Source organism: Diceros bicornis, chromosome 31, assembly GCF_020826845.1.
Source record: "Diceros bicornis minor isolate mBicDic1 chromosome 31, mDicBic1.mat.cur, whole genome shotgun sequence".
Taxonomy (NCBI): domain Eukaryota; kingdom Metazoa; phylum Chordata; class Mammalia; order Perissodactyla; family Rhinocerotidae; genus Diceros; species Diceros bicornis.
In genome coordinates this window covers 13,785,960-13,791,835 of record NC_080770.1, presented here as the reverse complement: position 1 = coordinate 13,791,835, position 5,876 = coordinate 13,785,960, and the positions used below count along the sequence as shown (strand labels likewise).

General features: G+C 40.0%; 1 pseudogene; it reads left to right on the top strand.

The window, feature by feature from the left end:
* The first annotated feature begins 4,224 nt into the window (after positions 1-4,224).
* LOC131395026 (olfactory receptor 4D9-like) lies at positions 4,225-5,668 on the top strand (annotated as a pseudogene).
* The last annotated feature ends 208 nt before the right edge of the window (positions 5,669-5,876 follow it).

The window sequence follows — 5,876 nt, the reverse complement described above, 5'->3', positions numbered from 1 at the left end:
TGGGAGAGTTTCAGTGTAATGCACATAATCCTGTACTTTTAAAGTATCCTTTCCAATCTTTGTAAAGAGACAGCACCCACAGGAACCCACCAGGTCCATTATTTTCAAGAGGAGTTCACGTTTGAGGAAACATTACTTAGAACTCATTTCTGCACCTTGCCATTGGAGCTGTCTGTGGTTGATCCAGGCTCTTGGTCAACATACCTTTAAAGACTACGAAGTCTGCCTTTTCAAACTCCTTTTTATTTTTTTAAAGTCACCACTGACATCCTCTCAAGCTAAGTCACTCTGCCACACCTCTCACTCACCATCTACAGACTTCTTATACCCACATACCATTTTCACTTGATTTGTATAAGATTTTCTGGAGCCCTTTCCTTGTAGGGTTTCCTGGGAAGGGATGATCAACACTGGGAAGAAGTATAGTTGCAGTAGTTAAGAGCACAAGTCTTTGGAATAAGACAAATCTTGGTTTGAGACGTGGCTCTACCAGCTGTGAGACCTTGAGCAAGTTACTTAGTCTCTGCGTGTCTCAATTTCCTCATCTATGAAATCAGGACAATAATATCAATTTCACAAAGATATTATAGGTTTTGGAAGACATAAAATGAAGCAGTTGGTATAAATTTATTTTTCTTTTCCATAATTGTTTGCTAAAAGTAAGCAAAAATTCAGCAAAGCAGAGCTCCATTATTGTGCCCACATTTCTATAATGCTGAGACCTGGAAAGTTGTATGGACCACCCTGGTGCCTGATATCCAGATGACTGGATTTGTAATTGATGATTATAATTTATTTCTCCTCTATAAAGGTTTGTAATATAAACACCTACATAAACTGTATACAAAAATTGATTTATGTTTGTAAGCAGGTGTGTGATATAATACTCTGATTTTTTGGAAATATGTCTTGGTTCAAATCCTTAAGTGGAAAAGAAAAACATCCCTAGAGGACAGAGAGCATTTCCCACTTACTCTAAAGTGTTGGGAAGAGGGCTTTGAACCACAGGGTCAACAGCAAGATGAGCCACTCTCAGACAAGCTCCCACAGATGAACCTGGTGTGTGTCAGGAAAGAAGCACTCAGCTGGGGCTGATGAGATTGGCAAAATCAAATTCCTCAGTTGCTTTCAGTTTCCAAAACAGACATACAATTGCACCTACCTCTTAGAAGCACCTCATGTATGAGGTAGGTCTCATTATCATCATGTTATTGATAAATTATAATTGTGCAGGCTGAGAACTGACCCTAAACCATTCCCTGTGAACCTCACATGTATTTCTCACGACTTCGGGACAATTATTGAGTGACTCACCCAGGGTCACACCAACCAGGAATTAGAAAATCACAAATTGCCAAAATGCTCCAGATGATCCACACATGTATATCCAAAATGCAAGTGTGGGACATGATACTGTTCAGCAGGGCTCCTGGATTGGGTTTACAAACATTATGCCCAAATGGAACTGGTGTCTTATACATCCCCACAATTTTGTACCTCCTCACTTTTCTTTCTGCAGACTCCACAGCCTGCAACACTCTTATTATCTTAACTCTCAACTTCCTAAGGAAAGGATCTATATTGGAGTCACTGTCTCCTCAAAAAGACCATTTTAACGTCACTATGATGGTTAAATTTATGTGTCAACTCGACGGACCACGGGGTGCCCAGATGAAACTTTATTTCTGGGTGTGTGTGAGAGTATTTACAGATGAGATTAGCATTTGAATCGACGGACTCTGTGAAGCAGATTAATTGCCTCCCCAACAAAGGTAGACATCATCAAATCCATTGAGGGCCTAAATAGGACAAAAGGTGGAAGCAGGAGAAATTCACCCCTTCTTTCTGCCTCACTGCTTCAGCTGGGACGACTCATCTCACCTTCTTTTGCCTTCAGACTGGGGTTTACACCATTGGCTCCCGTAGCTCTCAGGCCATCAAACTAGGACAGAATTACACCACCAGCTTTCCTTGGTCTCAGGCTTGCAGACAGCAAATGATGTGACTTCTAAGCCTCCATAATCACGTGAACCCATTCTTCATAATACTTTTCCATATATATACATATATATGTATATATATCCTATTGGTTCTCTTTTTTTTTTTGGAGAACCCTAATACATCCATGGAAATGGTATATAGAGGAAGGAAACAAAGAAGGAAAGAAAATAGAAAAAGTAAAGGGGAAACAGGAGAGGGAAAGAAAGGAGGGAGGGAGAGGACAGGTGACACAGGAAGCTATTAGGCTTGTCACACTGGTTTCCTGAGCAGAAGATTTGAAAACCATGGATTTATCATTCCAATATCCAAAAAAAAAAGATGCTACAGTTGGCTGCTGTCATTCATTAAAATACGTTTCTACATTCCAGATTAACTGAAAACTCCTTTAGGGATGATTTCTCCACTATTAGCCATGGTAGGTATAGCGTGAGGAATTCTTACTTCTGGGATTCTGCAGACCTGAAACCTCCTCCGATCCTTGTTCTGAAGATTTATTCTTATCAGTCTGTGTTGTTGATATAAACACCAAAGAGGGGGAGACTGAGATGAATCTGAACTGATGACAATGGAAAGGGAAAGGGGCTCCTGTCTTATTCTTCTGCGTCAGCAAAAAGGAGAGCACTGCTTGGTTAAACATGGTCTCTTAAGGATTTTTTCTAAGACGTAAAAGAGCAAAATGAAAAAAAAATAGAGAAATTAAAACGAGAATCTGAGAAAGAATTACATGTGAAGAGCAGGACAATCAGCATAACACAAGAATTTGGGAGGACCTAAAGTCTGTAGGTGAGAGAAACACAGAAAGGTAACTCTCAGGGCTGACCCTGTTGTGTAGTGGTTAAGTTCAGTGTGTTCACCTCCACCTTCATGGATTCAGATTCCAGGCGTGGACCTGCACCACTCGGCAGCCATGCTGTGGCAGCGACCAACTTATAAAGTAGAGGAAGACTGGCACAGATGTTAGCTCAGGGCTAATCTTCCTCAGCAACAAAAATAATAAAAGGTAACTCACGTTTTAGCTGGTAAAGGTTGTAACTATATACTATAAAAGGAACCGTTATGAAGTGCGTGCTCAATTAAATTTCACTTCAAATGAAAGTCATTCTTTAGTCATGAGATTAAAATGTTGCAAGTGCCATGTTAATTATTTTTAACATTCTGCTCAAGGGTAATGTATGTACATAAGGAAAAATGCACATAAGTGTACAGCTCAATGAATTTTCACCCAAGCTGACTATATCTTTATAACAAGCACTCAGATCAAGAAACAGAACATTACCAACACCACAAAAGCCTCCCTCATATTCTCTTTAGTTCTGTGTATTTTTTGTTCCAAATACGAAAACAATAAAAGAGTGCACACTCTTTTGTACCTGGGTTCTTTGACTCAACGTTATGTTTGTGAGATTCATTTATAGTGTTTCATGTAGCGTATGCAGATCATTCCCATTCCTGTGTAGTATTGTGTGAAGCTAACAATTTATCTTTTCTACTGTTGATGGGCATTTGTGTCATTTTCCAGTTGGAGGCAATTACAAACAGTGCTGCTATGAATATTCTAGGATATGTCTTTTGGTGGATATAACATATGTACATACATCCTAGGAGTGAAACAGATTGATTAGATAGATACAGATATTATAGATGATTGGAATATAGATGACTGGATATAGGTATGGATATTGATGGATATGGATATAGATATGGATATGGATTTGGAGATGGAGGTAGATATATAACATTAGCAGATATAATCAAAGAGCAAGGTGGCTATACCAATTTTACACACCTACCAGCAGGGTATGAAAGTTTCAATCGCTCCACATCTTCACCATCACTTCATACTTTTCATCTTTTTCAATTTAGCCATTTCGGTACATAGATAGTAGTTTCCTGCTGTAATTTTAATTTGCATTTCCCTGATAATTAATGAAGTTGAATTGGCATTTGAATATCCTCTTTGGTAAAATTTTGGCTCACGTCTTTTGCCATTTTCTGGTTTGGTCGTCTGTCTTTTACTACTGATTCGTAGAAGTTCTTTACATATTTTGGAGACGAATCTTTACTCAGCTATATGTATTATAAATATGTTCAATTGGGTTATCTTTTAATTCTAATAATGATGTCATTTGTGTGCAAAAATGGTTCATGTCAAATTTACGCTTATTTATTATTTTAAGTGTCATATTTTGTAGTAAAAGTACAATTGAATAGGCTCATGGACCTGTCACCAAGGTTTCAGTGGCCACAGTGATAGAGCCTACCTGTTTGGGTGACTGAGTCAAAACCCTGGGTCAACTTCCACCCGATGGTGGCATACAGAATTGCAAGCACAATACATGCATAGAAAAAGAACTTTCTCCGCAGGAAAACAACATAAATCAAATGACAGAAAAGATGACACTAGGTTTCATAACCCATTCTTTAACTGCACTCTTATTTCTTCCAGAGATATACTTGAAAAACAACATGTGACTCAATGGATCAGGGAAATTGTACCAGAGTGAAAGAATTTATTATCCTGGGAATTACCCAGTCTTGAGAGCTGAGCTCGGTCTTATTTGTCTTCTTGTTTTTGGTGTACGTGACAACTCTGATGGGAAACCTCCTCATCATGGTTACAGTTACCTGGGAATCTCACCGTCACACTCCCATGTACTTCCTGCTCTGCTATCAATCTGTTCTTGACATCTGCTTTTCCTCAATAATAGCTCCTAAGGTCCTAGCTGATCTTCTGTCAGAGAGAAAAACCATCTGCTTCAATGGCTGTGTCACTCAAATGTTCTTCTTCCACCTTCTGGGAGGAGCAGATGTTTTTTCTCTCTCTGTGATGGCCTTTGATAGCTACATAGCCACCTCCAAGCCCCTGCACTACGTGACCATCATGAGTAGGGGACAATGCACTAGCCTGGTTGTGGCCTCCTGGGTGGGGGGCTGTGTCCACTCCATTGTGCAGATTTCCATATTGCTGCCCCTCCCCTTCTGTGGACCCAATGCTCTTGACACTTTCTACTGCGATTTCCCCAAGGTCCTCCAACTCCCCTGCACTGACACCTTCACTCTGGAGCTCCTGATGATTTCCAACAATGAATTAATCAGTTGGTTTCTATTAGCCTTTCTCCTCGTATCTTACACGCTCATCTCAATGATGCTAAGATCTCATACTGGAGAGGGCAGGAGGAAAGCCATCTCCACCTGTACCTCACACATGACTGTGGTCACCCTGCACTTTGTGCCCTGCATCTATGTCGATGCCTGACGCTTCACTGCCCTCCCCAAAGATAATGTCATGTCTGTCACCCTCGCTGTCATCTCCTCTTTGCTCAATCCTATGATCTACACCCTGAGAAATAAGGAAATGAAATCAGCCATGAGGAAACTAAAGAAATGACTAGGGCTTTCAGAATGGATTTAAATTCTATGAGGATGAGTTAGCACTACAATTTAAAGACAAATATTAAGTTTCACTTTCTTAAAACGGAAAGACATCATCTTCTTGCAAAAAGCAAAGTGGCATCTATGGATACCTTGGAGTCCTAAAAGACGTTGGTCATCTCAGATAGACCGGGGACCTATGTATGATACTATTTAAGGTCAGACCCATTCATGGCTTCCACTAACCACTTTCAATTATTCATCCCACAAATATTTACAGAGCGCATATTATGTACCTGACAGTGGTGGGATTCAGACTGCTGCAGAAAGATTAAGGATAGTCACTGTCCTACAGGCATACTCCAAGATGCTTTAGTGATGATGTGAACAAAGTGCAGTGGAAATGTTGTAAGCACTTTACTTGAGAGCTTCAGAAGACATTTGGCATTGAGTAGACCTTTCCAAGGGGAAAAACACAGAGAAGGACAACCCAAGCAAAAAAA